General features: G+C 33.9%; 1 long non-coding RNA gene across 1 annotated transcript; it reads right to left on the bottom strand.

The window, feature by feature from the left end:
- Positions 1-14,938: 14,938 nt before the first annotated feature.
- On the bottom strand, positions 14,939-15,295 carry LOC133843716 (uncharacterized). Its single transcript, XR_009894533.1, has 2 exons — positions 15,207-15,295; positions 14,939-15,136 (listed from the first exon to the last, which is right to left on the bottom strand). It is a non-coding gene; the product is annotated as an uncharacterized LOC133843716 (long non-coding RNA).
- Positions 15,296-24,230: the final 8,935 nt, after the last annotated feature.

Raw genomic sequence — 24,230 nt, 5'->3', positions numbered from 1 at the left:
AAAGCGGGATGACCACAAAAGCACAACTGTGTGTGTGACTGCGTGTGTGTGTGTGTGTTAGTGGACATTTTAACATGCACATTATTACAATTAAAATTAATTTAATAATAAATTTCAAAATAATTACAATACACTCGCTTAAATAAACGTTTGCGCCGCGTGAACAAAAACAAAAACAAGGGGAAAAAATATAATGGCATTTAAATATATAAAAAACTCTCGTGTATACATATGTAATGTAATATGTACTCTCGTATACATACCATGCATATATACATACATACGTATGTTGAAAATCCTCTTTTTTTTTCTGTGTTTGCTGAAATGTATGCTGGGCAATCTGCTGCAACTCTAGCGGTCAGCAAGGTAAAAGCCAACAATTTGAATAACTCTTTTGCACCTAATTGAGGGCCACACAACTACTCTATTAAGTTTGTTGTGCAACTTCATAACTATTATAGTTTCGTGGGCATATTACTTTTATATTTATTTTATGTTTTACTAGTTGAATGTCAGTTGAAACAAGCATTAGGTTAATTTAATAGAGAATATGATAGATGATAGATTAATTAATATGTTATTAATAAGAATATTATGAATATATAGTAACAACAATTCTATGATTTATGTTATATACATTCCATTAATTTGTAACTAGATTAAGTTGTCATACCGTAAGAGGAAAACTGGTTAAATAAGAAAACATATAGGAAAATAAAAACATGGTATTTAGTTTTAAACATGACTCTTATAGTGTAACCTAAGCTAATAAGGAACTTCCATTATATGTGAGTTGTATAAAATTTAGATTTTGCTAAGTAAATTACTCATCACAACGCATCAAAATAAACTGCCTAATTTCAATAAATTTAATATACATTAGATATAGTATATTATTAATTCATACTTTATGAAAAGAAAAAGGCGAAATATACTTTGTGAAATTTGCTATTATTATATTTTTTGTATATATTAAATTTCACATACATATAAAAATAAATTAGTGTAAATTAATTTTTTTTTATTTTGTCATATTTAAATAAATATGCAATGCAAAGCTTTGTAAGGACAAGGGATATCGACAGAATTTTAGAAGTTCCGAAAGTTTGAGAATTTTTGCAGATACTACTTCCTTTTAACGACTGATTTCGTTACGGTTGACGACTGCTGCTGCTTCTGTTTCACTTCATGCGACTGATGATCTATTAATACTGACTAATAATACCGATGTATTCGTGCCTATCGACTTGCTAATCCCGATACCAATAGGGCTTATCGATTAGCCTCCACCGCTGTTTTAATTTATTAATCTAAAAAGAATTGTGTGCTTTGATATATTCTTATTTTGTCACATATTTTTAGAAAATATTATAAAAATGCTTTTAGTATGCATTAATGGATTTAAACAATTGTTAAACATGTTGATATGAAATACAACTTTAGTTCAGTAAAATATTTTAAATAGAGCATATCACTCGCAGTGTGCTCTATTTAAAATTTTGCATTACAATGCAACATTTACGCTGCACTTTTCACAAGCGTCGCATAAATAAATGGCACACACACACACACGTGTATGCATGAGAGCATTTGCTCGCTCTCTCTTTCGCTGGTTGTTTTTGCCCGCTCGCACTCTTTGTTTTTTGTTAATTTGTATGGAAAATCACTTTTTGCGAAAAACCCATTTAAAAATTACGCTGTTTTTATAAGGTAACAATGCATACAACAATTTACACACGCGCACGATGCAAATTTGCATAACATTTGGCCCGGGCCAACACGGCGTATGAGCGACGTAGGATGTGACACAGCACCCACACACACACACACACGCACGCATAGAGACTCCCTCTCTTTCCCCCTTAGTGGAGTGGAAAATGGTTTGCCCAAGCGTATAAATTCACATAATAAGTCTGTGTCGGTGTCGCTGTCGGTAGATCTGTGAATACAGCTGTGTGGATGGATGCTGTGTGGCTCTCGCTTCTCCTGCTGCTGCTGCTGATGACGATGATGATGCCACGGCTATAGCTACAGCTAGAGCTCCTGTTTGTGCCCCCGTTGCTCTTATTGTTATCGGAGTTGATGCGCAACAACAACAACAACAACAACGAGAGCAAGCATGACAAGGATATCATACGCCTGCCTCAACACCCTCCCAAAATGTCGCTGTTGGGTCTGCGTTGATTGGAACTCTGCGCTTTGGCCGTGGTGCATGGTAATGGGCAGTGTAATGACATGTGCAGCCGGGCCAGACCAGGTTCTACTTCCCTTTCCCTTTCTCTATTTCATCGCTTGGTCAAGAGTCGACTGGCTGCGGTTTCAAATATTGCAAAATTGTAAATGTTTTATGCCTCGTTTTTGCCTTCCTCTCCGTCCAACCAAAGTTGTGACATCTGCCAGTCTGTTGCTGTTGTTGTTGTTGTTCTTGTTGGTTTATTGTAAATTACGTACTATAAATTAAAATAACACACTCGCTAAATGTGTAATCAAAGTTGCCTGTTCTACTCAACTCAACACAGTAATTTGCTTTTGCTTTTGTTTGTTTCAATTCGAATTCGAATCGTTTGTTTATAGATTGGCTTATTTTGTTAATGAATTAAATAAATGAACTTTTGCTAAATGAAAATGTTTGGATCACAAACACACACACTCACACACAGTCATGACATTTTGAGTACCAATTATCACACAAGTGCTATTTATTTGGTTTCGAAAGCAAAGGACTTCGAGTGCTTTCCCATTTGATGAGGCAAAATATCAGATTTCTTCCATACGAAATTTATGCATTTAAACAAGATTGATTGAAGGATAATAAGGGAAATGCAGTTCTTCAATCGAGTAACTATTTTCGATTTGATTATGTCAGTTTATATATTGAGGGAGTCTTAAATAAATTGAATATAAAAGCAACTCAAATGAAATTTATTATTTATTGGTATTTCAACTGTCAGCCAATAACTATCAATAACAGCATTCCAAGTTGTTATGATCTAAATGTGTTCGAACAAGTGTTAAAGTTGACATTCTAACTGAGTCAGTTATAAAGTATTTACAACACAAATGATAGATCGATCAACAGAGAAAACTTAATCAGCTGTGAGTTCATTAAAGTTGTCAAGTTGTTGAGTTGTTATGTCAGCAAGTCAACTTAAGTCGAGATAAATTGTTATTTAATAAATCGAGTGTTAAGTGCGCTAAGTTGCAATTATTATCTCTTAATTATTTCACTTTAACATATTATCTATCTATCTCAGTCCACTCAATTAATATTTAGTATGAGTAATTTAACTCTTTTATTCAATTAAACTATTTAAATTATGAATCGACAATTTTAGTTAAGGAATTTTTCTATGCGAAGCATTTATTTAATTTAATAAATCGAAAAGTTCTTAAATCAAGATTTTCAATTTAAACAGAAAAATAAACCATTCTTGAAGCATGATCTTAAAATAAGATGAAATGAAAAATGAAAATTTAGCGTACAAATTTTGAATTTTGTTCTTCAACCTGAAAATCTTATATCAAGATTGTTTTTTTTTAAAGATATTTTATATTACAATTTGAAAAGTTGATCGCAATCTAGATTTATTTCTCCCTGTGTAACATAGGTCTGTATAGTTAAGAATAGTTTCTTAACTGTAGTGGAGCTCCCAAGCTTAGAGGATTTTTCTTTTTTAAGTATGTAAAGTGTTGCAGCATTATAACCCGGGGTGTCAAGTGCATCTTTAATCATTTCAATAAATGACATAATGCAGGGAGCATGAGATTAAACTTAAATATGATGAAAGATCATCAATATTTGTTGGATTTTTTTTAACACATATCACAACGCACAGTTGGTGAAATACATTTTGTAATCTTATCTTTGAGTTGATCTAATGATCTTTAAGAAATTCCCAAAGTTAAGCATATATTTTTGGACTAACTCGGTGCACTGAAACGTCTTCATGGTCACACTTAAACAGCTCTTAAGATTTTAAAAAACTCTTTAGCTTTTAGTTTAGCTCTAGTGATCTTTCAATTTAATTTTATATTAGTCCACCAACTTAACAGCAAATTATTTGGTAGTACTTCAATTTAACTTTGTGTAAAGCACAAAAATGATAAAGTCATGTATAAATAAATAGCTACTATGTAAATTTCAAATACATTCTATTCCTTTTAAAAATATTGATTCATGAATTTTATTTATTATTATTATTGTGTAAACAACTTAACAGCTAAACAGCTATTCCGCTCAAATTAAACTAAATAAGTAGCAAATTTATTTAATAAAATCTTTTTGCTGCAAGTATTTAAGTTGAGTTAAATGTGCAATTTATTTCAAGGCATTGATCTCATTTGAGATGCTCGCTGAGTTATTTCAATTGCAAAGTTTTCCAGCTGCCGCGAACTTTAAGCAGACAATGCGCGGCCAAACAGCGAACAACAACAGCAACAACAATCTGCAACATGGCATCTACAGACACAACAACAGAGTAGAGTCAGAGTCAGAGTCAGAGTCAGCGACTCCTCATGAGAAAGTTCTCATGCCATGGCGAGGCATCATCCATTTGCTTTTTGTTTCATGTTTTGTTTGGCGGCGAAATTGCGTTGAATGTTACCTGCCATTTGGCAGCACATACAGCAGCAAGTAGAGGTAGCGGCAAATGGAAATCGAAAGAGGCTAAAGGTTGATGAGGGAGAGGGAGGAAGGGAGGTAGGTAGGGAGGCAGCGACAACACGAAGTTGAGCCGCTGTACATTAAGTAAATGCCGCTGCCTATGTGCTTTATATAGGCGACTGCGAGTCTATATATGTTTGAATGTATGTATAGATGTATGTATATAGAATGCATATGCAAGCCAACCAACATTATTGCTTCTACACTGAGAGAAAAAACCAATTTTGAAAAAATTTTGATTTATGATTTTTTTGATCTTAAAAAGAACAATTTTGAAATAAGATTAAAATCTTGATTCTAGATTGTTTCATTGTTGATTGAGAAGTAGATTGCAAATCTTAATTTAAAATTTTTTCGATCTTAAAAAGAACAATCTTCAAATTAGATTTTTGGGTTGAAACAATCTTAAATCAAGATTTGTATGCTGAGTTTGCATTTTAAGATTATAAACATCTTATTGTAAGATTAAAATCTTGATTTAAAAATGTTTTATTCTGGATTTTAAAGAAAATTGCTAATCTAAATATAGATTTTTTGGATCCACAAAATAAAATTGTAATCTTGCTTTTTAAAATGGTAGACTTGCTGGTGTTATTGCTGTTAGCTCATTAAGTAGAGACGGTCGGTTGGTCTTGAGTTCGAACTCTAATCGGTTCGTATATAAAAAAGGTTTAAGTGTTATAATTGTAACTAAATTTTTGTGTTGTATTGAAAAAAGTAAACAACAACGTGCCTAAATGTGTAAAAAATGTTAAAAAAAAACACGCAATCTACATTTTTTTTTGGTTTATATTAAACAATCTAAATTTAAAATTGTTTGATCTTGATTTAAGATTTTGCCTTCTTGTCTTATGATTTTTCCATTCTTGAAACAAGATAATTATCTTGAATTTCAAGATTGGAAAATATATATTTTTTGTAGATTTTCGATCTTGAAAAAACGTGCTAAAATCAAGAAAATAATCTTGAATCAAGACTGTTTTGATGTCAAAATTGAACCAATAAGGTTAATTCTTAGCTTGTCTTGATTCAAGATTGTAATCTTGATTTTAGCACGTTTTTTCTTTCTGTGTGTGGCCTGAACAACCAACAGAGCACCGAGAACAGACAACAGACAACAGACACAACAGAGAACAGATAGAGCCAGGCTAAAGGTGCTCGGTGCTCGTCGTTTCAATGCTTTTTGTTGGCTGTGCACGGTGTTCCTTTGGCGTTTATTTGTTGGCCCGTTTTGCTGGGTTTTGGTTTTTGTGTTTGTTTGCCAGCCAGTCTGCCAGTCAGTCAGCCCAAGTTGTATCCTACATCCTGGCAGCCGCAACAGCAGCAGCAGCAGCAACTTTTCCATTAAATCTTCTGTCCGTTCAACGTCCACGTTGTCCTCATCGTCGTCGTCTCGTCGTTCTCTCAACCTTTTCAATATGTGTTTTAAGCGTTTCCCTTTAACTCACTGTTTGCCATTGTCATTGTCTAGACTCCAGTCTCTTTCGCTCGCTCTGTCTATTGGGCACTTGCCCACACTGCGTATGCACAATATTTAGCCACAGTAAACTTTACAATAATCATACGCACCGTTGTGCAAAAAAACAGCAACGAAAATGCAAATTTCAGCTCCCATCTTTTTCTGCTTTTTCTTTTTGCTGCTGCTTCTGCTGCTGCTGCTGACGGACGAACGAACAAACGGATGGAGTTCAAAGCTCGCAATGTGCAAATAGATCGAGCGATACTCGAAATGCACAAGCAAAGTCCTTTTGTATTGATATTTGTATTTGTATTTGTGTTTGTGAATGTGAATGTGTATGTGTATGTGTGTTTGCCTATAAATAAACGAGTTGCCGTTGTTCTGCTGCCGCTGTCTGTTGCTGTCTCCTCTTTGTATTTGTTGACATGTAATTGCAACTAAATATTTTAAATTGCTTTAAAATAAAGCGACACCTTCTCCATCTCTCTCTTTCATTGTGTCTTTCTGTCTTGCTCTCCCAAAAGGTTATGCAAATGACAAAGTTTCCTCGTTGCAGGATGCGCACACAGAACAGTGGATGCTGCATGCAACGTTGTTGGAGTAAATAACATACATAAAACTCGTATTTATACACAGCATACGTGTAAACAGACGTCGAGGATGAACAGACAGAGCAAGAGAGAGAGAGGGAGAGAGGGAGAGAGGGAGAGAGGGAGAGAGAACGAGAGACCAACGAGAGTCCTGAGACCTACAGCAGGTCCTGTTTGCATTTCACATTCAGCTGCGTGTTAGTGTCGGCATACCTGTATCCTTCCCCCCTCCTTCCTCCCCTCTCTTTCACTCCCTCTCTCACCCACTCTCTCGCTTTCTGCTCTGTCTGCGCTTCTGTGTGTCGAGTGATATGTGCAAATGCTTTTATCATCGGCAATTGTTCAACGAGAAATAATCATATCAACTCACCAAAATAACCAACAATTAGAAATCCTGTCTGCAGGATACGCTGTCAATTGTAGACACTCGTTTCAAGTTAAATACACCAGAATTGTGCATTGAAATCTTCTACAAATAGCGTGTATTAAGTTCACAATTTCGAATTGGAAATATAGAAATACTAAATAGCTTAATTTATACAGACATTTCAGAGTTTCTAGCTTAGTTTAGCTTAGCTTTGCTTAATTAATATTATTGTTCAATTGCTGCTGACTATTTGCAGATTTTAGTATTGTCTATGCTAAATGGGTTTGAATGCTTAATAATGATCAAGCAAATATGTTAAGGATTTAATCAAAAATATTAACTCAAGGTTTGAAAAGGTTTTTTTAAAATTATGGGATAAGTTAAATAAATATAAAAATAATAAAATAACTAAAAATCAAAAAATAACAATTTTTTTTTATTTTTTTTCTTAAATAGATTAACTTATAGACAAATGTTGTAGGAATTAAATAAAATATTTGCTAAAAGAAAAATTAATCAACCTGTCGCATATCTTTAGATTAGTTCTGCAAACAAAAAAGAAGAAAATGGTGAAATATTATTTACTTGAGATCCTTTGAAATCCTCTCATTTTATTAAACTAAAACATCAATATAAATTTATTTTTTCTTTTAGATTATTTTGAATAATTTTAATATAAAATAAATTCCATTTATTGTAGTAAAAATATATTTTTAAATGAAATGTTAAATATATGACATTAAGACATATAAAGTTGCTTTTAGAATGATTTCAAACTTGATTCGAATTTCCTAACAAAGAATTTTTAAATAATTATATTGAACTGAAGGATATGTAAAATATATTTATTTATGTAAATTTATTTAGTTGGTAACTATGTTGGCAAATAACTGAAATGAAATATATAAAATTAAACTCAATTTATTTGAGACATTGAAAATCGACCCATAATGTTATGAGGTTCAAAACTCGATAACAAAGAATGTATAATTATTTTTATAATAAATATACAAAATATATCCTGTCGATCAATTACAAATTTAAATGAAAGTTTTCTTTCTTAGATACAGAGATATATTTTTTAAAGGAAAGAAAGTTATTCTCATGTGTCACAAGTTATGAAAAACTTCAACTTGAGAACACAGTGTCTATAATTATTTAATGTTAAATCCCAGCATTAGCTTTCTAGTATTTTATTAGCTGCCTAATGAGCATAAAATTCTTATTATTAACTCTTAATGATGCCAATAAACCAAACAAAGCAGCTAAGAGTTGAGTCAATGCTTTGAGTTTTGGCATTTTGTGGACAGTTAAATGGCGATTAGCTGCAGCTGAATGCACATGTTAGTTAATTAGTTGCTCATTTAATTGTGCAAGCTGTGAGTACTCGTATTTATTTATTCGCAGAGTGCGAATGCGAGTGCGAATACGAATAGGAGTAGAGTAATTGATGTCGCTGGAATGGGGCATGAGTCGAGTTGGCGCTGTAATTAACACCAAAACACCCAGTGAACATGTCAGCAGTCACTTAAAGCGAAACCGAAATGCGCCAAGTCGACGGCAAGAGACGAACCGAGTTGAGACCTTCAATCATCAATCAGTCAAGTAATCAATCATTCAATTGCAGTTTTTTTTTTCAATATAGGGGGAAACTTGTTTTTTCGCTTCAACAGCAGCAGCATTCACGATGACTCTGACGGCCACATTGGCCACATTCTTGGGGCATCATGAGACGACGTTGCAGTGGCAGTTACGAGATGCAAGTTGCAAGTTGCAAGTTGTCCCAGAGGCTGTGAGAATATGCAACGGGGAGTCGTCGTCGTTTAAGTCATAAATAGTTACAGCCAATGACAGTTATGTGCAAATATGAGCCATATACTCACGTTTATCTCATCGCTTGCCTAATCATCATCATCAACGAAAGCACACACACACACAAAAAAAAGTTGACCAACTTGGCTTAATTAATTAGGCGCGTGCGCTAATTGTTTAGTGTCCTGCTTTGTGTTTGGCTCTTCCTTTGCTCTTTTTTGTTGTTGTTGTTTTTATTGGGAGCTGTTTACAATTAGCCTTAACATGCGCTTTGGCGCCTGCGCCATCGGAACCTGTTTTTGGCCGTGTCGCTTGCAAGCTGAAAAGAAAGCAAGTGCAGCGAGTTGGCGCGTGATTTGCTTTGACATTTAAGCTGCGCTCAATGGCATAAAATTAATTAAGAAAATTAATAAAACATTTGCTTTTTAACATAAACTCGAGCTGCCAGCCAGAAATATTAATTAACTCGACTCCGTTGCCATTCGCCATCGCCATCCTTTGTCATCGTCCTCCAACTGAAGTCGGAGACGGAGTCAACATCGCATCGTCGGAGTTGGAATCGTTGTCGTTGTCGTCGTCCACAGTGCGTTATACAATAATTAAGTTTTCAGCACCTGCGTGCGCGCCAACTTGCAGTTGGGAGCTGCAGCTGCTTTGCAAACCACTTCGATGTCTGAGCCAGCCAGTTGTAGCAGTTGCAGCAGGAGCGCGCTGAGGGTTTTAGGCGCCAGTCGATAGGGCCGGTATCAAATATAAAACAAGTGAGAAAGCTAGTCGAGTGTGCTCGACTGTGAGATACCCGCTACCCATTTTGAGTAAAAGCAAAATATTGCGGTATTTTGTTAAATATACCGAAATAATATACCACAAAAATTATTTTAAAATATGTCAAATGGTTTTTTTTGTGATGGTACTAAACTCAATATATACTACTCGTATAGAGTGCAAAATATACCAGATTGTCACCCAAAGCAAATAAGACCTCTAGTAAGTAGGCGTTTTTGTCCATACAAAAGTATTTATACCCGATACCCATTTGTAGGGTGGAAGTGGGCGTGCCTAAAATTTGAAACAATCTTGATCTGCGTGCAAATATAACAAATATCGAAAAAATTATTGCTCTATTCTCTTATAGTCTCTGAGATCCAGTATTTCATACGAACAGACGGACAGACAGACGAAGAGACGGACAGACAGACATGACTAGATCGTCTCGGCTGTTGTCGCTGATCAGGAATACATATATTTTATGGGATCGGAGATGCCTCCTTGTGCCTGTTACATACATTTCCCGCCGGCACAAAGTTATAATACCCTTCTACCCTATGGGTAGCGGGTATAAAAATAACTAATTGCCTAATACTCAAATACTAAATAAATATCAAATTGATAAACTGATGACATTTGCATCGTTTATGGCATATCAGTTGTAGTGGTATGATTAAAACCAAGCAGAAATAATACAATTAGTCCATAGAATATACCAATTTGCACAGAACATAGAAATTTGTCTCGCATCAACTTGTTTATATAATTGTGCCGCTATAAAAGCACAACAGCCACTCGCACAATCAACTAGTACGATTCAGAAAAGATGAAGCTGCATATCCTTTTGTCACTTGCAATTATTGCCTTATTCGCATTTGGCTTGCAACCATCAGAATGTCGTGATCCAGTAGTCACCACACCGTGGTTACGAACTACTACTACCCGCGGCGGCGGGCGCGGACAAGGGCGCGGCCAAGGGCGCGGAAGAAGAGCAATTCATTATATGAATTGAAAGTCTTCCATATTAACATATGACAAACTATCAATTTACTTTCAATGTTCAAATAAATAAAGAAAGATTCAAGATTATTTTCAACATTTTAAACAAGTTCTTGAAAAACGATTACGCCTGCATATAAAGAAATAACTCAATAGGTCAGTGAATAAAATATTTAAAATATTTATTTTTCGCTTCCCCCGCGTTTCTTTCGAAATGCTAACGAAAAAGTTCCGTGCTTATGTTTGGTAAATCAGTTCAATAAATGTGAACATTTCTGGATGAAATTATTAAAAAAAAAAACAACACGCGTTCATGCTTGGGGAAATTGAAAATTCATGATTCAAGAAGAACGTTCGAATAATTTGAAGTCAGTTTTAGAAATGTTTCAAGAACAATATGTTCTTAAATAAAGAGCTGTTGAGCTTAGGCAACGGAAGTGGGCGTGGCAAAAATTTGAAACAAACTTGATCGGCGTGCAAATATAACAAATGCTGTCAAAAAAAACATATAGCTCTCTCTCATAGTCTCTGAGATCTAGGTGTTCATACGGACGGACGGACAGACGGACAGACGGACATGGCTAGATCGTCTCGGCTGTTGATGCTGATCAAGAATATATATACCTGTTACATACATTTCCTGCCGGCACAAAGTTATAATACCCTTCTACCCTAGCGGGTATAATGAAATAATAAATAATAAAATAAATAAATAATTTAATAACATATTTTGTGAAGAGTTCTAAACAAACAAATAATCAAAATATTAACTTAGCATTACCAAAAATTGCATAGGAATAAAAAAAGGAACTGCCAGTTGAGTTAGAAATGGCTGCTGTTGAAATTTCTTTACAAAGATTATAGTTTTTAAAACCATTTTGTCATTTTTGTTTTTTTACATGTATATTTTGTATATTTTATTCACTTTGAATACATTTCTGATTTAGTAAAGTCTGAAATCTTAGTGGTTATTATAACTATTTCCAATTCTTCATGTTTTTATGTTTATTATGAAAATAACTTTTAGCATTTTATTGAATTTGAATTGAATGCATTTTTATTCAATTGATAAATACATACAACGAATATTTGATCTGTTAAATGTCAACAGAATATTTATGCAAATATCTTATTTGCATTATCATTTGTTATTTCTCAACAAGTAACAAATTATATTATTTCATTGTACTTTATATTTGGATATTTAACACCATTTATTTCATTAATTTCAATTTAAGATCATATTTGATATTTATTAGAAGGCTTATTTATATAAAGCAGTAGTTAACTCCGGTTTCGGTTATCCTTTTTGTCCCTGTCGTTGGGCCAACAAAGACGCAATGGAACCAAATTGGCACAAGGCTGTCAAAATCTAATTATATAATATGTAATTGATATTATTAGCATGCTGTAAGGTAAGTGAAGTAAACTAAAACTTTAATCCGCCTTACAAATATTGAATATTTAAACAGAATGCGCTTAAAAGTATTCATAATGAACTGTTGAAAGAGCTTGATTTATGTCGCTTATAAAAAGATTTTTTTTATTTCAGTAAAACTGATTCAATTTCACGCATTTTATTTCAAAATTAGACACAGTTGATCAAATGTACATATTTACATAATATGAGACTATATACTGGTAATTTATTTTGAACTATTTACAAAAAATAATAATATAATAAAATATTTAGTGACGAGTTCCATAATTTACAAGCTTCAGTTAGTGCCAAGAAACCAATAATCAATATATAAACTTAGCATAGATATTAAAAATAACTTAGAACAAAGCGACTAATGAATAGGAATTTATTATATGAACATATTTATATTTAATTTTATTAATAAGTTATAATATGTATTTCAGACCATTTTATTCGTAAACTTTTTAACGTAATTTTTCAGTATCTAGCAGTTGAACGTAAAATTTATTTTCTTTATTAATAAGTTAAGTTTTTATAATTAGTTTTTTAATGTTATGGATATTTATTATAGTTTTTTATTTGTAAGATTATTCATTTTCATTTATTATTATTCATTGTATTTATTTACTATTTTATTGTTAATTTCTTTTATATGATTATTGTTTAACAAAGATATATTTATGCATTGATTTTCATTCTTTTCATTTTTATTTTATGATTTCATTAAAATATTATTCTCAGGTTTATTTCCCTTTATAATACTTTAAGGCCCGTTCATCACCGCACTGCGCTCCTGCTGTGTTATCCAAAAAACTGTCGCTTGATCGGTTGCCTGCCACTGTTGGCAACTGTGGCGCATGTTTGGGCCATTTTACAAGCGTAGCCAGTTTCAAATTTCATTCCTGTTGCCAATGTCTGTTCACTGATCACTCCCTCCTCTCTCTTGCTCTCTTTTTCGATCTCTTTTCCCAATGCAGTCTGCGCGTGTCTGTGTTTGTGTGTGTGTGTTGACGTGTTGTTGCACATGCGCATTAACCCGGCCACAAATTGTAATTACCACAACGCATTACAACATAATTCCCAATTGAGTCGCCGCACTCTTTTTCGCATATTTTGAGTGTGAATTTAATGATACGGAAGGCCAACAAAAGCGGCACGATATTAACGCTCGCCCCGGTCAAAGAAAGTTGCTTTAAGTGAAGGGCAAATGGTTCTCTGTGGAACGCGTCTGACTTTTGGGCTGGTAATAATAACATAATAGCCCCCCAAATATTGTTTTTGGCATTGGCATTGGAATTCAATTAGCAGACGGCGCAGTTAACTCACTCACATGTGAAAGGTTCAACTGCAACTCCAACTCCAACTTCAACTCAAACTTCGAATCCATGTTCCCATCTCCATCTCCAAACTGCATCTTGATGCCTGGGCAACTGCTGTGTGCAGTGGCCTTTTCCACTTTGAGGTCAATAGTTTTTGCAAATTGCTGTTTGTTGTTTGTCGTTTTGACCAACCGGCTCAGGTCTTGGCCCTGTCTCTGACTCTGGTCTCTGGTCTCTGGTCCCTGTCCCTGTCCCTGCACTTGACCAGTTTAGATTCTCTTTCGCTCTCCGCTCTCTCTCTCTCTCTCTCTCTCTCTCTGCTCTCTTTCACACACACGTGCAGTCGACCAGTTTGGTTGGTTTCCTCGGCTGCTCTAGACAAATTGCTTGGAGCTGAGCTGAGCTCAGCTTAGGCCACATTTAAACTCGATGTCTGCGCCATGGAATCCAGAAGATGCCATCAGGTGTCGAGTGTTTTGTCAGCTATATTTGCGTTTGGGCTCAGTAAATGGCAATCGAGTTGCAGCCAGAGCGAAAGACGACTCTCAATAGAAACTGAGCACGATTGTCAAAATACGCGAAATCCGGATTGTTGTTCTCATTGTTCGCAAGTAGAATCTGCATCTGGAATGCAATGCAAAGCAAGCTATGCAACAGCAAGAACTCAACTAGATCTGTGGAAATGCAAAGAATGCAACTGCTGAAATCTAATTGAAATAAATAAGAAATTGTCTATTGACAATTGTTTATTAATATTTATTTAGAAAGGTTATGGTTGTTCTAACTATTTGTTATTGCTTTGTTATGGGAAGCATTCTTAATGTTTTTTTTGGGTTAGAATTTGAATGCATAATTCTATTATTGCACTCTCAAATCTAATTGAAATAAATAAGGAATTGTCTATTGACAATTTTTATTGATATTATTTTCTTTTCTTTATGGCTTTTATAGCTTTTTGTTATTGTTATGTTTGTTGTATTATGAGAAAAAATTCTTAGTGTTTTATTGATTAAGACTTTTTTCTCCTATTGAAATCTCAAAACTAATTGAATTCAAAATGAAATTGTCAGTTATTACAACTATTTGTAATGCCGAACTTTATTGTTTTTATTTACGCAATATAAATTTTGAATGAAATTTTTCTTTTATTGAAATATTACCAAAAATTTAATTGAAATAAAATAGTAATTTACAGTTGAGTTATTTATTGGTGCTGTTGAAATTCTTTACAATGATTATAGTTCTTATAACTATTTTGTCATTTTCCTTTTTTACTTATTTAATATGAAATTAAGTCTCAATGTTTTATATTCATTTTGAATACATTTTTGATTTAGTGAAGTCTGAAATCTTAATGGTTATTATAGCTATTTCCAATTCTTCATGTTTTTATTGTTATTGTAAAAATAACTTTTAGCATTTTGCACAATTTGTATTGAATGCAATTTTTTAGTTAAGACATGATCTGTTAACGGTTAACAGAATATTTATGAAGATATCTAGGCATTATCATCTTTTATTTCACAACAAGAAACAAATTATATTATTTCATTGTACTTTATTCTTGGATAGTAAACCGCATATATAACAATTTTATCAATGTAAACACAACAATTTAAGATCATAATTTGAAGCTGACAAAATTGATTAGCAACAGTTCCATCAGATTATGGTTGTCCCCTTGGTGGACCCACCGGATACGGAATGCCACCAAATTGACACAAGACTGTCAAAATCTAATTATATAATATGAAATTAATATTATTAGCATACTGAATGGTAAGTTAAGTAAACTAAAAATATTACAAATATTGAAGATTTAAACAGGATTTGCTTTACTTCTGTATTCATGATGAACTGTAGAAATAGCTTGATTTCCGTCGCTTATAAAGAGACTTCAGCTAATTTAAATTTCACGCATTAGGTTTCACAATTAGTCACAGTTCATAAAATGTACATATTAGTTCATAGTTCATAAAATGTACATATTATGTAAATATGTACATTTGATCAACTGTGTCAAATTGTGCAATGTTTTTTTTTGCCTGAGAGTCCGTTTTATTTTGTGATCAATTGTAGACCTCGGTATATATTAGTATTCGTTAGTATATTATTTTGGTATATTTTAAGAATAATACCGTACTATTTTGTTTTTATTCAATATGTAGCAGGTATATCACAGTCGAGCACACTCGACTGAAATTCTAAAAGTTGAAATTCTTAAGTTTTTTTTGTAATTTGGAAAATTTTGTTCGTTTATTATGAAAATATATGAAAATACCTCCTATTTAATTTTATTGATTTTTGTATTGAATGATTAGTTTTTATTGATAGTCAATAAAACATTTAAGATTTCAATTGAATATTTAAACATATTTCTAGGCCTTATCATCTTATTTCACAAAATTTAACATTGTACCACATCATTTAATTGTAGTGCTCTATACTTATAAATTTAACAGCAAATAAGACTATTTCTTTAATGTAAACACGACAGTTTAAGATCCTCACTTAAAATTGACAAGATTGCTTATTTATTTGTATTGCAAATTGTTAACATTATTGTAGTAGTTTAATCAGACTTTAGTTATCCTTTTTTTTGGGACATCAAAGCAATAAGGGTACCCATTTGACACAAGATTGTTAAAATCTAAGTATATTACAAGCAATTGACATTATTAGCATACTGAAAGTTAAATAAGTAAAGTAAATATAATTCAACTTACAAATATTGAATATTTAAACAAAATGTCTTTGGAAACATGCATAGTGAACTGTTGAAATGGATTGAATTTTATTGAATAAAAAAAGATGACGGCAAAAGTGATTTAATTTTAATTTAACGAATTCCGTTTCACAATTGGATACAGTTATTTAAATGTATTTAGAGTATGGAAATCTATTTAGTGCTAATTTATTTTATTTATTTATTATAATATGTCCTTGTATACAAATTATACAGTAAAAAAAAAAATCTTGAAAAACCTATGCAATGCTAATAGAAAATGTTTAAATAAGAATATAAATTGCTGATTGAACATTATAAGTTTATATTAGTTAAATTTGATTTTTTGATTTTAATAAAAAAAATGTTTTTTCTCTGGTTGACAAAAATATGAAATGGAAGACAAAATACATTCTCAATTGCTAATTTAAAATTATTATTTAAATATTAAATAGTTAATAATTATAAATTTTTATTAGTGAAATTTTTATTTTTTTTTAATATTAAATATTTCTTATTTAGATAAAGATATTATTGAAATTTAGAATTTCCTTTTCTTATTTAATTTTGTTTGAGCCATATACTAAAAATTATATTTTAAAATGTAAGAATAACGATTTTATAGTATTATTATTTTATTTGGAAAAAGTATAAAATAGAATGCAACAAACAATGATTTTTTGTTATTGGTTTTTTATTTCAATATATATGTACATATAAAAATCCAGTGAATCTTTAAGCAAATCAACTCAATTCATTGCTGCCATCTGCCAAAAGTTTGTGACCAGTTTGATTCGCTTTTGTGGGAGTTTAGTTTCGGCCAAGAACTTGACCCATGTCTAGGCTAGAGTTTAGTATGAGGCCAAAAGACTGAAACTCGTTTCAATTAAAATTCTTTGGCTTCGACAAAGGAATACAGCAAAAACAAATACACAAGAAAAAAGACAGTCGAGACACAAAAGCGGCAGCCAAAGACAAATTAAAGTGGATTATGAGCCAAAGTCGATGCACCACAAATAAATACAAATATATATTATATATATATATAGTATGGTATACATATCTATATATGTATGTGAGAGGAGAACGATGCCTTTGAGTTGGATTTTAGTTTTGGCTTGGCTTGGCTCATGTTGCGTGTGTGTATCTGGCGCATTTAAGTAAATTTTTGCAGAAATTGGTGCAAAAGACAAAGAAAAGCACATAAAATAATAACAGACGCAATCGTCGACGTCGTCGTCGACGTCGTCGCCAGGCGACTTCAACGGCCGCCGGGCCAATGACTAAATGACTGACTAAGTGCCAAAGGGTACCCAAAGGGGTTGGAGGAAGGGAGGGGATGGGTATGAGACAGAGACAGGGATGGGGTACGAGGTTCTCTCTCTCTCACTGTTGGGCCACTAAATGCGAAATCGAAACGAAAAATCGAGAGGCAAAAATATAAAATACGAGTGCGGCCGCCGTCGTCGTCGCTCATTATAAATTTTTTTAATCGGCAGTGCAAGGAAAAAACATCAAAGATCCGTCGACTTGCGACTTGCGAGTTGAAGTTGGACTTGCGACTTGCGACGACGAAGTCGATCCTGCAGCAAGTTTAAATATTTAAAACAAAGTCTTGAAGCTCTGGAGGCCTGTGCATGGCTTTAGGCCTCCCTACCTCCCTACCTTCCTCCCTCATCTCTTCAATGTCTCCTTCACCATCTCTTCCATCTCCATCTCCATTTCCATCTGCATCTCCACTTCCATCTTCGTCTTCGTCTCCGTTGTTGCTGACTGGTACGACATTCCAGGCGCGCGCGTTCCACCTTCGCCTTCGCCTTCGCCTTCGCCTTGTGCTCAGGCCGCATCCTCCATGGTCGCACACACATAATTTTTTCTTTCTTTTTGCTCGTTTTACTTTTTTTTCTGCACTCTGCTTGTTTTTTTTTTTGGACCTGTCTACATCCCGGTCTTTGGGTCTGTCCTTTTGTCGCTGTCGCTGTTGCTGTTGCTGTGTTGCTATGTTTTGCCGTCTTGGTTTCGGTTTCGGTTTCTGTCTCCATCTCCGTCTGGCAACTGTTCGTATTTCACCTGGCACTGTCCGTCCGTCCGTCCGTCTGTCCGTCGGTCAGTCAGTCAGTCATTCAGTCATTAAATGCCCACAAAATGCAAACAACAACAACAACTTTGAGTCGAGGACAACTTCCAAAAGCAACTCACGCATTTTTGTTATTCCTTCCTTGCTTCGTATTGTTGTTGCTTTATTTATTTAATATTATTATTTAATAAACATTTTTGACAGCGATCTTCCCTTTTGTTCGCTTTTCATCTGTTTGACTGACAGCTGTTGACAGAATGAGATGCAAAAGCTGAGTGAGAGACTGAGAGAGAGAGAGAGAGAGAGAGAGAGAGGTAAATAGCCTTTAATGCCGTTGATCATGCAACCTCATGCCACATTGTGTTATCCACAAAGCCATCAAACAGATGCACAACAACATTCAACATTCGACAGACGACATTCAACATTCAACAACAACATAACGTTCAGCTATCGAAAAGGTGCTCAATCAACTTGAGTCTCGATAATCGAATGAAATAATTTAATCATTTTGCGTATTGTTAAACATTCATCAACAATAAACTTGCTTGTAAGATAAATGCATAATTAATAATAATATTTTTTTTCGATACGCATAAAGTATGGCAAAACAGTTTTCGAGTATCAGAAACTTTTTCATGTCATAGTGTAAACAATAAACTTGACTGAAAGATGAATGGATCGTATTTTAAAATTATTTTGGGAATTGTGCAAACGACGATTTTGAAACATATTTTCATTGCAAGTACAACATTTATTTTTATCATTAATAATTAAATTCATTAAATAGTTATTTTATAAAATATGATTATTTATTTAACAATGATTTTTTACACTCTAAAATCGAGACAGTTAGGATGAGAGCACTTTACGTCTAAATTGCTAAAGTCATTAAGATTTTATGTTCTCAAAATAAGAGTATAATTGTTGATATTATATTTGGTATATTGATAAATTATTACATTCAAAATATACCAGATTGTATTATATGTATATGTATAATATTTCTTAATTCGTTATCGTATTGTATTTCAAAAGTATATAATTTATGGAAAAAGAACATCAATAGACACTTATTTATATTAATTATTGTTAAATTGTTAAACGTGTAAAACCTAATTTAAAAATAATTTAATAAAGAATGCTCGTATGCTCTTACAAAATGATAAAAATTGTACTTTACTTTTTTAGAATTTTCTTAATATAAAAGAAACTAATTTTATGCTAGGAATTTTTATTAAAACTAAAGTAAGCAATAATATTGTAAATTTTATTCACGTTGTAAACCATCCCTAAGAGATTAAACAAATGGTTTAAACGTTTTTAATTTGATTTCACAAGAATTGAAATATTTTAATTGAATTTCGATTTGTGCCTTGGCAATAGCAATTGAGCTTAACTTATTTCTATTTATTTGTCACAAATTGTATCAAATTATTATCCAATCACTTGGGCAAGTGCCTTTTGATAAATTATCTATTATTTTGTGGAAATAATCTGTTGCTTAAGACAAAGTTGACTTAATCATGCTTCAACATTTAATTTCAAGCTTCGACTTAATTTGACACTGTTTATTTCATCAACAACAAATTGTTCAATCGCTGCTTATTAAATGAAAAGATGAATGGATGCTGGATGAATGCAATGTGTTCATTTGTTCTTGTTGAGCTTTATTATCTTTGCATCTGTATCTTTATCTTTTGCTGTGGCTGTTGCACAATTTACATGCCACAGTGCGAACACAGTGGACAACTGCTGCAAATTGTGCGTGGCAGGAAGCAGCTGCTCGAAATTCTTGGAATTTCGCATTGCGGCGTTTCGTTTCGTATATTTCGGACAGTCGAAAGCAGCAGCAACAACAACAGCAGCAGCAACAAAAAGCACAACAAGAAGAGGAACAATAATAATAACATAATGTGAAATGCTGCCTGTTGCGTGTTGTGTGTTTACAAGTCGCCGCCAACGTAGCAAATATAATTTAATAAATTTAAATGAGACAAACGAAAGACAAGCAAGAACAACAACAACAACAATAACAATGATGACAAGCTCAAAAGAACAGCAAGAACAACTTAAACGAACAAGAAGAAGACAACAACAACAACAACAACTACAACAACAACATCATTAGAAGCCGCTGCCAAAACTGTGCTCTGGCTTTGGCTCTGGGGTCAATAGTATCCATGGAATTCAATGCTTTTGCATTTGGCCAAGAGGCTAAGCTAAGCTAAGGCACAGAGAGATGTTGTTGTTGGGTGTGTGTGTGTGTGTTTGGCTCCATGTGAAATGCTCTCATGGGCACACAAGGAAGCGCATTTTTAAATGCCAAAACAAATGGAAAAATTAAAGCCAACGAACGAACGACGAACGGCAGCAGCAGAAGTAGCAACAACAGCAGCCAACGTAAAACGTAAGTAAACCTGGCTAAGAGACACACAAACATACACACACACATAGATACAAACACAGTTAAACACTCTCTGCCTCTTGGCTGTAAAAATGCATCTAAGCTGCTTTGCTTTTTTGCCAACTTTTACCAACTGGTTTCTTGCATTGCCTCCTCCTCCTCCTCCTTACTCTCCTTCGTGGCTAACTCGATGGCAATTCCCAGATTTTTTTTTTTGTTGCAGCTCCACGGCAGCCGCAACACTTTTATTATATGCCTTCATCTAATAAGCTAAGCGTGGCGGGGGCAACGCGACGACGACGACGACGACGACGACATCGGAGAAGCTAGCTTTAGCTGCTGCCTCTTGCCTCTGGTTGTGTCTATTGAGCTATCCGTGTCCAATTGCAAAGCCCAGATACATACACATGTTGTTTGGGGACTGGACGCGTCGTCGTCGTCGTTGTCTGTTGTTGGGTTCATTGGGTTCTCTCTCTCTCTTACTGTGTGTGCTCGTATCGAGTGCGATGATCACCAAACATGATCATTCAACTTTGCTTTTTAACGCCAAATAAAATAAATCAAATTCCAGCCCGGTCGTCGACTACACAGCAGCAGCAAAAGTATCTTCTTTTACTCCAGCCCAGGAAATGCCAGACAGACACCTTCACAACAAAGCTCGCTACTCGCCATAAAATGCATCTATTAGCTGTTAAACTGGGAAACTGGGAATCTGCATTTTGTTGTGTTCTTACCCAAAAACGGTTAAAGCTCGCAATTATTTTCGCTGTTTGATTTTGACCTGCCCCAAAAAAAGAAAAGAACAGTAAAAAACCCAACTTCTAAGTGACGATCGTTGTTGTCGTTGTTGTCCTAGAGCGGGCATAATAAACATTTAGAGGAATGCCAAACTAAACACACACAGTCACGAAATTAGTAAGTAAATGAAACCCAACACCACTCCAAAAAGCCAAACGAAACCAAAGCAGAAACCGATACAGAACTTCAACTTGAATTCGTAACCGAACCCGAATCCGAACTTCAGCTTCAACTTCCAGCTTCGAAATGATGACCAATCCCGCGATGGCGAAGGAGCGCAACATGCTAAGCCGCAGATTAAATTCAAATAAATCGACATGCTCGCCTGGAAATGAAAACATTCACAGAACAACATCGCCAGCAAACAACAACAACAATGACAACAACAACAACTAAGTTGAGACACCTTGAAATATGTGACTTCAAGTAGTAGATATTGAAATACCCTGCAAATTGAGACCTCGACTATATATACAATAAATTTAAATGCCATCATCAATTTTAGACGAAAAGAAAAAGAGTAAGAAATATGCTTATTAAAAATCTTTTCTGATTTTTCTCTTCAAATCCTAGAATCAAAATATTACAATACTTATTTGCCAAAAAAAAAAAACCGAAAATTTCCGTTTAAAAATTGAGGAATTTGCAAATATTTGCTTTTGAATAATATTTCTATTTAGCATTTCACTATAAATTAAATACTCATAAATAAAAGAAATAATAATGTTGACTAATTGAATGACGAAAAAAGCATGTTTTTTACCGAAAAATATTTTTTTGTTATTCAAGTGATAATTTGATTGATGAATTATGTATATAAAATTTTGCTTCATACAATTTTGGAGTTTTCAACATAAACAAACATAAAATCATAAATGGTTTTCATATTTAAATGTGACAATTTATTCTAGAAATTAATTTTATAAACTATCTGAAATTTTTTTTTATAAAGAAATGAAGTTTTCTATATTAATTTAAAATACAATTTTAATCTGTTTTCATATTTCTTTTATTTTATTTTTTTTTGTTCAAAAATTATTTTAGAAAATAGTTTGCTGAACTGCCTGAAATTGATTTTCGATAAATTATAGAATTTTCTATATTAAATGAAATTAAATAAAAATGTATATATTTTATTATGACAATTTATTCTAGCAATTAGAACAAATTATCTTAAATTTTATTTCAATAAATTATAAAATTGTTGTACTTGGATTTAGCTGTATTATTCTAAATATGAAACAAAAATACATAAACATATTATATATAAAAGTGCATTTAATTAATTTCAAAGTTTCTTCAGGTTATTTATGAGAGATAAAGAATATATTAGATGATATTATGGAATATATAATGAATAATATGATATGGATATATGCATTGGTATTGTCATTTTGAGAGTTTCTTTAACTAATAATTATTATATAATATTGTGGAATATATAATATATATTATGGACAATACTCGTATAGTATTAGAATTATAACTTTCTTTTTTTTTTGGAACTTGTGAGTTTCTTTATTTATTTGTAGTATTTAAACTTATTTTTTTTTTCGTGGTATTTATATTCATTCAAAATTGTACTTCTTAATACATATTTTATTTTATTTTATTTCAATTTGTTTATAATAAGAAACATTTAGCTGTCACCTTTTTATTTAAATGGAATGAATGCAAATGGCATTGATGGCTTAACATAGGGTAAAAGTGTTGTAAGTAGAAGTAGCTACTATGATCTCTATTCTTAGCATTGGCAATGGCAAAGTCGAGCTTAAAGCCTGCTTTGGATTTGCGTGGTTATGGTCAGACAACGACAGAGACAGAGCAGAGAAACAGAAGGCATAAGAGTGGAATAAAGTGATGAAGGAGGAAAAGGGCGAAGGGGAAGGGGAAGGGATCACAACGGTCGCAGGGCGCAGCCAATTTGCGAATATTTTCATTTCAATTGCGCGCTGCAGGATGAGTTCGGTTTGTGCCACATGTGTGAGGAGTGTGTACGAGTATGTGTGTGTATGTGTTGCAAGAGCGTCGTCTGCTGCTGCTGTTGTTGTTGCTGCTGCTGCTGCTGCTGCTCGGCCATTGACACAGGTCACACACGTACAGGCAAGGCCAGCAGCCGCTGTTTTTTTGCTGCCTGGACTTCGACTCAGACTGAGCTACAGATTCAAGCGATTCAAGAGCCCAAAACGTCACTTGGTTGCATGATCTATGCTAAGAGTTTAGCTGGCTCACCTGTGCTGTGCTGTTGCTGTTGCTGTGGCTGCTGCCTCTGTTGGGTTCTCAAGTTCTTCGGCGGACTGTGCGGGTCTCGGTTTTTGGGGCCTGATCCACTAGCTGAGGCCATGGATCAAGGCAAGGCTATCATTAGTGGCAGCCCGAGGCAAAAGAGGCTGCTCTGTGTTAGCAGCCTTTTTTTTATGCATCATCGCCTTTTGTTTGCGAAAAACTTTCTTAAATTCTTTAGCTGCTGCTGCTGTTGTTGTCGCAACGTCGACAGCGCTGTCGACGCAGACTAGTTTTGTATCTTGAAGTTGAAATAAAAATTATTTACGATCGTTTTGTCAGCCAGAACTGGAAGAGACAGAACGAGAGAGTGAGACAGAGAGAGAGAATGAAGTGGAGTGTCCAGTGGCCTGGCCACCTTCAACACAACTGTCGTTCATCTCTCTGTTGCAAGCTACCGCCCCGCCTTGCCACTTTGCCACCTTGCTGCACTTGCTGCTGTCGCTGCCGCTGCTTTTGCTGTTCTCAACTTTGTTGTATTTCACGCTCATCAAACAACCAGCGACAACTGTTGCATCTACCTCTCGGACTCTTGGACTG

Source organism: Drosophila sulfurigaster, chromosome 3 (genome assembly GCF_023558435.1).
Source record: "Drosophila sulfurigaster albostrigata strain 15112-1811.04 chromosome 3, ASM2355843v2, whole genome shotgun sequence".
Taxonomy (NCBI): Eukaryota; Metazoa; Arthropoda; class Insecta; order Diptera; family Drosophilidae; genus Drosophila; species Drosophila sulfurigaster.
This window is presented reverse-complemented; position numbering and strand designations above follow the sequence as displayed.